Source organism: Anabrus simplex, chromosome 4, assembly GCF_040414725.1.
Source record: "Anabrus simplex isolate iqAnaSimp1 chromosome 4, ASM4041472v1, whole genome shotgun sequence".
Lineage (NCBI taxonomy): Eukaryota > Metazoa > Arthropoda > Insecta > Orthoptera > Tettigoniidae > Anabrus > Anabrus simplex.
Genome location: NC_090268.1, coordinates 457433591 through 457444087, shown reverse-complemented (window position 1 = coordinate 457444087; position 10497 = coordinate 457433591). Strand labels below are relative to the sequence as shown.

At 46.7% G+C, this 10497-nt stretch overlaps 1 non-coding gene across 1 annotated transcript; it reads right to left on the bottom strand.

Annotated features, from left to right (window-relative positions):
• Positions 1–1076: 1076 nt before the first annotated feature.
• Positions 1077–1195, bottom strand: LOC137500661 (5S ribosomal RNA). Its single transcript, XR_011018169.1, has one exon. It is a non-coding gene; the product is annotated as a 5S ribosomal RNA (ribosomal RNA).
• Positions 1196–10497: the final 9302 nt, after the last annotated feature.

The window sequence follows — 10497 nt, the reverse complement described above, 5'->3', positions numbered from 1 at the left end:
ACAAACAACAAAAACGAGTGCTTTCCTCCCTTCACCTAACCTAAAACGTCACGACTCTTTGAACTAACCCTTGTCGTCAAAAGGTTACCTTCTCAGTCTTATTTGAAGGGCGTCTCGTCTTTGATAGAAATGAAAGAGTTTTACAAGTTCCTAGGCTTCAAAACTACGTTACATCGCAACACACGCACTTCGAAGATAGCGGGCTGTGTGTAGGCCACTGTACTGCACTGGTGCCCTACCGTTCGTAAGGAAGCCCGGGAGAGACACGAGCGTACTACAAACTTGTAACTTATTGCCGAACCGTGTCGTAATTTGAATAGCTACTTACCTGGAAGAACATAAAAGGAAATTGTTCGACTCTTTGAGGGGCTGCTAAATGCCGCGGTCGGTTGCTAGGACATGGCTTTCATTGTAATCACGACAGTGTCGATGACGTTGCATGGAAACCACCTTCCTCGCGATTTTCAAGGTGGGCGGGGAGTTTGGAAGCCTCGTTCCGCCCTTTAATAATCTTAATATTGGGAGAAATAGGACGTAGAATGATGTTATGTGCCATAAGAGGCCTGCAGGATAAGCTACACTAACCTAAAAGAATAAGAACAGCAAGTTTAGACATAGGGACGTACGATAGGAGGTACGAAAGTTAAAATCCTGGCACGAGTAATTGGAAGCGGTGCTAGGCTCAGCAAGGGTCCCCTAGGTCGACACACACACACACACACACACACACACACACACACACACACAGAGAGAGAGAGAGAGAGAGAGAGAGAGAGAGAGAGACACGAATAATAATAATAATAATAATAATAATAATAATAATAATAATAATAATAATAATAATAATAATAATAATGATGTCGCCGCCGCCAGGTTAGGCCGGTCACCTAGGAGGAAATGCAATACTACGCTAAGCTTCGTTCCTGTATAGCCACACGGGGTCGAAGAGCAGCAAAAGGTCTAGCTAGTTTCAGACGTAACAAAAAACGTGATTTAAGCAATTTCTGCTGGCCTGAGGCAAAAGTTGAAAGTAAGTTGTCGTACTGGGACTGGGAAACTTGGTAAAAAGGGAATTGAGCCAACGGCACGTGGTGTTCCCAAGCGGTCACCCATCCAAGTACTGACCACGCCCAATGTTGCTTAACTGCGGTGATCGGACGAGAACCGGTGTATTCAACATGGTATGGCCGTTGGCGAGAGAACGGAGCTTGAAACGTCCATACGAACCGCAAAGCGAGTTTCCTGGAGGTCTTTGTGGCGCGGGGGCGTTGGCAATGGTGCAGGGGTGTGCTCGGAGGTCGCCGTCGCGGAGCGGGCGCGGGTGGTTGTCGCGCTCCGCGGCGAAACGTAACCTAACTCGACTTAACCCCACTTCTCGTAACCTAACCCCAAAAAAACGCGCGCGCTGGCGCGCGCGCGCACACACACACGGGAAGTGTCTAGGGTTGTAATAATAATAATAATAATAATAATAATAATAATAATAATAATAATAATAATAATAATAATAATAATAATAATTACTGAAGGTGGTTGTGAAGGGGCCGGCGCTGTAGCGCAGGGGCAGCGTGCCTGCCTCGTAGCTGGGGGGCCCGGGTTCAATTCCCGGCCAGGCAAAGGAATTTTACCTCGTTCTAATGGCTGCTTTGAGGTCCACTCAGCCTGCTTGCTTAGGGGCTGTAGTGCCATGGGGGTTGGTCTGGTTTTCATTGTAAAGGACAAAGCAGGAGGATTTTTAGCAATAAGGTAATGCAGTAGTAGTAGTAGTAGTAGTAGTAGTTCTTCCCTCGTTAGCTTATGATTTGAATGTTTTGCACTGTCTTTCGATGTATATGAAGTAGGACAGATAGATAAAATCAGAGTGGAGTTGATAACAAGGCTAACAGATGCTGCTCTTTTTTTTAAAGGTGTGGTGGCCCTGAAAAGGGCCGTTTGTTAAGAATGCAGCAAGGCAGAAAACCTGGCACCTTACTTGGAGCTGGTGTATTTGGTAACTGCCTTGGTACCCTCACTGACGGCGTGCTTGGCCAGCTCACCGGGCAACAGGAGGCGGACGGCAGTCTGGATCTCCCGACTGGTGATGGTGGAGCGCTTGTTGTAGTGGGCCAGACGGGAAGCCTCAGCGGCGATGCGCTCGAAGATGTCGTTGACAAAGCTGTTCATGATGCTCATCGCCTTGCTGGAGATGCCAGTATCAGGATGTACCTGTTTAAGCACCTTGTAGATGTAGATGGCATAGCTTTCCTTCCTCTTGCGCTTCTTCTTCTTGTCTCCCTTGGAGATGTTCTTCTGGGCCTTGCCGGCTTTCTTGGCTGCCTTTCCGCTTGTCTTGGGTGGCATGGTTGTCTCGGATGTCTCCTAGAAAGTAAATTTTGCGGGCCCCTTGCAATTCTTTTTAAGACCGAGAGGGCTGCATGCGACTAGCCAATGAGCGCAAGCTTACTGCAGCCTTATTGGTTGGCTCGTAACGTTGAGCAACCTTGCAGGCTACAAAACTGGTGCGCAGAGTGATTCGGTATCATTTTCGAAGTAGAGCAGCAGAGCATCATGTCAGGACGAGGAAAGGGAGGAAAAGTTAAGGGCAAGTCCAAGAGTCGCTCCAGCCGTGCAGGCCTGCAGTTCCCTGTCGGCCGTATCCACCGTCTCCTCCGCAAGGGAAACTACGCTGAGCGAGTGGGTGCTGGGGCTCCTGTGTACCTGGCCGCAGTCATGGAATACCTGGCAGCTGAAGTTCTTGAGTTGGCGGGCAATGCAGCCCGTGACAACAAGAAGACCAGGATCATCCCTCGTCACTTACAGTTGGCCATCCGTAACGACGAGGAGTTGAACAAGTTGCTGTCCGGAGTGACCATTGCCCAGGGTGGTGTTCTGCCCAACATCCAGGCAGTGCTCCTGCCTAAGAAGACTGAGAAGAAGGCTTAAGTTCCTGTTCTCGGTCAGGGCGTTGGCTCACCGGAAAAATATAAATAAACGGCCCTTTTCAGGGCCACCAACACCTTAAGATAAGAGCTGTTTGTCTATCATGCTGGTATAGCTATCTTACAGAAGTATGGAAAAATCCTGAAGTGATAGAGCAGTTCAGACAACTCTCCTAATAATAATGATAATAATAACAATAATGAGACACTGCAAATATGAGGGCATCTGTAACATTAGCCAGGAGAGCACAAGAATAGCCTTACCTTTGAGGTTATTTATTTAAGGGGGAAATGAGTGAAGTAGCTCCAGGCCCCTCTTAATATTTAATTTTCAGAAGGGAAGGAAGAAGGAAGTACATTATAGATTTCATTTCATTAATGCTGTATAATTCTGTTCTTGACTGCTGGATACTACCGACCTATGCATGTAAGAACACACACTTAACTAGAGAGGAAAGGATACTTAAAGTAGTATATTTACAATACTTTGTGTATCAGATGTGCACGGCAAGGAAGATAATGTTTGTTTTCTCTTGTTAGCATTAAAATGTAGACATCATAACTGATAATGAGGGCTTTTTTTTCCGTGCAGGTTTCGGGGAGATGACTGTTTTGAGAGGGAGAATAGCGCAAGCTACGTTAGAGGAGTACTGTAAGTGGGACTCTGTGCTCTTTTGAGAGGTAAGTGGTGGCCCTGAAAAGGGCCGTTTTTTAAATACTGCATGCTCACAAACGGGAGCACGCTCGGAGGAGACTTAACCACCGAAACCGTACAGGGTGCGTCCCTGCCTCTTGAGAGCATAGACGACATCCATGGCGGTCACAGTCTTCCTCTTGGCGTGCTCGGTGTAGGTGACGGCATCCCGGATAACGTTCTCCAGGAATACCTTGAGCACGCCACGGGTCTCCTCGTAGATAAGTCCCGAAATACGCTTGACTCCACCTCTGCGAGCGAGACGTCTGATGGCAGGCTTAGTGATGCCCTGGATGTTGTCTCGGAGCACCTTCCTGTGACGCTTGGCGCCTCCTTTGCCGAGTCCCTTGCCTCCCTTGCCTCGTCCGGTCATGATAGATCAGTAGAGCTGCGAGTTCAGAGCTAGAATGCGGCTGGCACTCGCGACCCCTCGCTTTTGTTGAAAGTGCCTGGCCCCGGTGACGTCAGCACCGCCCGGCCAATGGGAGTGCAGCTGCTACCGAGGGTGGGGGAAGCGAAGCAATAAAACAGCCGGGCAGCAAGCCCCCGCACCATTCTTCCTGGGACGAGTCGACAGTGAGCACGTGATGGCCCGTACTAAGCAGACTGCACGTAAATCTACCGGAGGCAAGGCCCCGCGCAAGCAACTGGCCACCAAGGCTGCCCGTAAGAGCGCGCCTGCCACCGGAGGAGTGAAGAAGCCTCATCGTTACAGGCCCGGCACCGTGGCCCTGCGTGAGATCAGGCGCTACCAGAAGAGCACTGAGCTTCTGATCCGCAAGCTGCCCTTCCAGCGGCTGGTGAGAGAGATAGCTCAGGACTTCAAGACCGACCTGCGCTTCCAGAGCTCGGCTGTCATGGCCTTGCAGGAGGCCAGTGAGGCCTACCTGGTGGGTCTTTTTGAAGACACCAACTTGTGTGCCATCCACGCCAAGCGTGTCACCATCATGCCTAAGGACATCCAGCTCGCCCGCCGCATCCGTGGCGAACGTGCCTAAGTCCGGTGCTTGTCTTATGGCTGGAGCTTTACCAAACGGCCCTTTTCAGGGCCACCAAAATTTCCTAGAAGAGTAGTTATTGTCTCTCTGGTCTAGGATAGAAGGAAAACGAAAAGAAAAAAAAAAAGCTAGTGGTTCCTCTAGGTTCAAGGAAAAATCTAAGAGTAACAGAAAATAATAATAAAAATAATAATAATAATAATAATAATAATAATAATAATAATCTTGAGTACTGAGTACAATAATTCATTAATTAATATCTAGGAGGTGATAGTTATAATAATAATAATAATAATAATAATAATAATAATAATAATAATAATAATAACAACAACAACAGCAACAGCAAAAGTGCAGTAAGTAAGGATAAAGAAAAATGTAGTCAAGTACAATAATAATGAAATTCGAAGAGTGAGTCGCCCCGCAATGAGACAAACTAGCCTGTTTAGGAGGCAGAGATAGGAGAGGCCAGGGTTCCAGCCTTGGACAGTGACTGACATAATATGCTCTCTTGGGGAATAAAATTGATGGCCCTGATAAGGGCCGTTTTTCCTCTGCTCTTACGAGAGCAAGAGGTGCGTGTAGAAGGAAGCAAGAACACGAAATGTCCTCACTTCCTTTTTGCTGGAGCCTTTTTAGGCGAGGCCTTGGGCTTAGCGGCCTTTTTAGGCTTAGGTGCCTTAGGCTTCTTAGTGGGCACCTTGGCGGCCTTCTTAGCCTTGGAAGGAGCCTTCTGCTTGGGTTTGGGAGCAGGAGCGGCCTTCTTCTTCTCAGCAGGCTTTTTGGAAATGGCTTTCTTGGCTGCAGCCTTGGCTCCACCAGCCTTCTTCGCCTTGGGGATGCGCTTCTCCTTGGGGGCAGCGGACCGCTTGACAGGGGCTGCGCTGGCCTTCTCCGGCTTGGCAGCCGAAGCGAGCTTGAAGGAACCTGAAGCTCCCTTCCCCTTGGTCTGGACCAGCTCTCCGGAAGCCACGGCAGATTTCAGGTACTTCTTGATGAAAGGGGCCAGCTTCTCAGAGTCCACCTTGTAGTTGGCAGAGATGTACTTCTTGATAGCCTGCAGAGAAGATCCACCTCGTTCCTTTAGGCTCTTGATGGCACTGCCCACCATCTCGGAGGTTTTCGGATGGGCAGGCTTGGTGCGAGGTTTCTTCGATGCAGAAGCCTTGCTCTTCTTGGGCGACGCCTGGGCCGGAGCCGAGGCGGGTGCAGATGCTGCCGATGCTGTTGCTGTGTCAGCCATGGTCACGATCAGAATGTGTTCGCGCTCTCCCCTGGTTATCTGAGTGTATCAGGCTACTCGGACCGCGCAGGAAACAGCAGTGGCTGGCTGTCGGGTGGGTTGCGCGGCGACAAGTTGGGGACGTGCTTCCTAGCTCCTTTCTCGTGCTCCCTGCGTCTTTAAGGGGTGGGTTACAATCAGGGTTCGGTTAGGAAGGGATAGTCAAAGGTTTGACGCTGCTCCTCAGGTGGCAGAAGTACTCGTCACCTTGCTTCGGGCGTCCTGATGGAGGTGCGTTCGATGGGCAGCATTTCACCAGCCGCCTCTCCATGCCGACGTTTAGGGGCGGCCGTCGTCGTCGCGACGCCCCCGGGAGTGACCCCCTCTTACCTGAAGGAAGCCCAATCCTTCCTCTAGCAATGGAGCTGAACGGCCATCCTCAGGCTCTAACCCCTTCCGAGTGAGAGCAAAGGCAAGTCAGCCTTTAGGTAGTTTTCCACAGAGTGAAGCAGACCTGCTGTAATCTGCCTCTTGTAGCTTTGCTTGAAAGGACCTACAGGATAAAGGACATAAGTTAGAAGCTAGCCTCCATGACTCGTTCGACTCCTGCTTTCCTGCAGGTAGCGCCAATCTCGTAAAGTCCTAGCCTTTAGGCCTCTATTTATAAGGCTCTCAACTCTGTACAGTCTCTCACATCCAGCAGCTTTCAGCCCCTGTCGGGGGTCGAAAGCTCAGGTTGGGAAAAGGGACAGCCTGCCCAAGGGAACCTCTAGATGTTTCTTAGGGCATAATTAAATTTCCAGTTCGCTACAGAGCCTGTACCGCCTCAGGAGAGGCTTCACCCCTCGCCTGCTGGATGGAGGCATTGTGAGTCGTATCTTACTGCCTCCAGTGGGCTGCGAAGGCAGGATTGAGAACACCGTGACGGAGGAAGGGGCAGTCAGTCCAGACTCTTCAAAGAACAGATTTCCTGTACCAGGAGATGATAAGTCTGTCAGTTTGATAGACCTGGCAACATCCCTTACCTTCGGTCAAATTTCTTTAGGATGAGAGACCCTTTGAGACAGCAACTCAGCAGATTTATTGGATGGATGGAAGGAAGGAAGGAAGGAAGGAAAGAAGGAAGGAAGGAAGGAAGGAAGGAAGGAAGGAAGGAAGGAAGGACCATGGTTTCCCAACAAACTTCTCTGCAAGACATTGCCACAACTTACAAGGAAAAAATGTAAAGGTTTGAGGTGCTGCAACACTCATACAGCTAACATCTCACTTAAATGGTCCTGAAAGAAAGAAAGAAAGAAAGAAAGAAAGAAAGAAAGAAAGAAAGAAAGAAAGGAAAATAATAATAATAATAATAATAATAATAATAATAATAATAATAATAATAATAATAATAATAATAATAATAAGAAGAAGAAGAAGAAGAAGAAGAAGAAGAAGAAGAAGAAGAAGAAGTTGTGTTTAATGACCCTTCAATAGGAGTTTATTTTTTGAGAGAAGCTCTTGTTTTTACCTTGAATATGTATACTCTGAACGAGGTGAAGCAGAATTTGAAGCCAACTGATCGCGCCGAGACTCGATCTTGCTACCCACCTTCATCATACAGAGTAGCGTATGATGATGATGATGATGATGATGATGATGATGATGATGATGATGATGGTAGTAATAACTGTATCCAAAATTCAGGTAACATCAGTTTTTACTCGCAAAATGGTTTCATGATTTCTTTGGCTAAGAGAACCATGCGGTAACCCTAACCTCGAAAATGAATTGTCGCTCTCGATTTATAAGATGCCCTTTCTTTCTTCGGCCTAGTCGCTATCTAGTCGGCAGTCGTTTGAAATCGTGCAGGTTTCTGCATGGTTCGACGTGCGTATCCTACTAGCAGTTGAAGTCAGCGTGAAATTAAGTACAGTACAGTAACTATGTGTAAGATCTCCTTCACTTGGTGAGACAAGTTGTAGGGCCAAATAAAGGTACAGAGAGCAGAGAGAGCATAACATAACATAGAGCTAAATATGCACTGTACTTGGGTTGATGGTGTATTATACTGAACGCCCTCTTCCCCCCCCCCCCTGCCATTACATCTTTACTGAATGATTCTGCACAACGTTCCCTGCTGTTAATATTAATCCCCTACTGGGTTTTAGCTTAACGGTATCACTCGGTAATCATCATCATCATGACAGCCTCTGTCCTTCATGCTAAAAATCAGCTGCAGAGAAAAGGACCCTTTGTGTTCTTGCCATTATTATTATTATTATTATTATTATTATTATTATTATTATTATTATTATCATTATCATTTACCTCAGCGAATGAAAGCCCATGTATGAACATTTTTTTGTACATAAGCAACGATCAGCTGTTTTACCGACACCTTGTAATCTAAGAAAGAAAGAAAGAAAGAAAGAAAGAAAGAAAGAAAGAAAGTAAGTATAGGGGTACCTAACCACTCCTGAAAACTACTTTCATTGAAGGTTGTACTAGGCCAAACTCTAGAGACCTCTTACTAAATGGTACCATACTACAGGGCAGGTGTAAAAAATAGTTAATGAAACCGTATAATGAAAGGTACAGACTTAAGAGCAAGTGGCGTACTGGCTTATTATCCCTCCCTTCCAGGACCCTTCTTGCAACCACTAACCACCACCTACACCCCTGCCCAAGCAGTATTCGAGCATCGGGCTGGGTGATGTGGTCGCCTTAGAAGTTTGTGCTAGACAATACCCCAAAGAAAGCAGTTGGTTTAAGACAGGCAATAAAGTTTTAAGTTTTACTCCTCTTCCCTCAAATATGAAGAGAGGTACACCATAATGAGGGGTACTAAGCCATTTAAATTCATGACAGAGACCTGATGATTCTTAGCCCTGCTGATCTAGGGTGACACTTGATATAACCAGGCCAGACCCAGTACCTGAATATTTTTAGGTTATCCAAGCCAAACCTGGGTTATATATTGCCCAAAATATGTAGCATCTACCCTGTAATTAGAAGATGCAGCTGTGACTTCACGACTGGTGATGATATAACGGTGCACAATTGAGCATGTTAGGTATTAGTAGATCCACGATCAGCCCTAGCCGTGTCTGATGCAGAAATCCTAACCTGACTTGGGAAGAACGGTAACTTATTTCTTTCTTTCTTTCTTTCTTTCTTTCTTTCTTTCTTTCTTTCTTTCTTTCTTTCTTTCTTCCTTGAACGCTAGCCTGTAGTAGTAAGGCAAGAGGCAGTGATCAGGTGGTCAGCAAATGGACACATTATTGCTTGAGTTCGAAATTGTCCACTGCCTTAAGTAATAGTCGTATTAGTAGCAGTAATGGTGGTGGTGGTACTACTAGTAAGGTTATGTTCACTATTATCTTACGCCTTTCGTAGATGCCGAGGTGCCGGAAGTTTGTCCCGCAGGAGTTCTTTTTATGCGCCCATATCTACAGACCATCGAAATATCACGCGAGTGAGCCGGTGTCGAACCTGTCAAGTAGGGCTCAGAATGGTCTAATTTTAATTCTAGGACGGTAACAGTAACTATCCGGAGTTCCGATTCGTTCTACTCAATTTATCACTTGCCAAAAGATCGGTCAGCTGACGTACAAACAACAAAAACGAGTGCTTTCCTCCCTTCACCTAACCTAAAACGTCACGACTCTTTGAACTAACCCTTGTCGTCAAAAGGTTACCTTCTCAGTCTTATTTGAAGGGCGTCTCGTCTTTGATAGAAATGAAAGAGTTTTACAAGTTCCTAGGCTTCAAAACTACGTTACATCGCAACACACGCACTTCGAAGATAGCGGGCTGTGTGTAGGCCACTGTACTGCACTGGTGCCCTACCGTTCGTAAGGAAGCCCGGGAGAGACACGAGCGTACTACAAACTTGTAACTTATTGCCGAACCGTGTCGTAATTTGAATAGCTACTTACCTGGAAGAACATAAAAGGAAATTGTTCGACTCTTTGAGGGGCTGCTAAATGCCGCGGTCGGTTGCTAGGACATGGCTTTCATTGTAATCACGACAGTGTCGATGACGTTGCATGGAAACCACCTTCCTCGCGATTTTCAAGGTGGGCGGGGAGTTTGGAAGCCTCGTTCCGCCCTTTAATAATCTTAATATTGGGAGAAATAGGACGTAGAATGATGTTATGTGCCATAAGAGGCCTGCAGGATAAGCTACACTAACCTAAAAGAATAAGAACAGCAAGTTTAGACATAGGGACGTACGATAGGAGGTACGAAAGTTAAAATCCTGGCACGAGTAATTGGAAGCGGTGCTAGGCTCAGCAAGGGTCCCCTAGGTCGACACACACACACACACACACACACACACACACACACACACACACAGAGAGAGAGAGAGAGAGAGAGAGAGAGAGAGAGACACGAATAATAATAATAATAATAATAATAATAATAATAATAATAATAATAATAATAATAATAATAATAATGATGTCGCCGCCGCCAGGTTAGGCCGGTCACCTAGGAGGAAATGCAATACTACGCTAAGCTTCGTTCCTGTATAGCCACACGGGGTCGAAGAGCAGCAAAAGGTCTAGCTAGTTTCAGACGTAACAAAAAACGTGATTTAAGCAATTTCTGCTGGCCTGAGGCAAAAGTTGAAAGTAAGTTGTCGTACTGGGACTGGGAAACTTGGTAAAAAGGGAATTG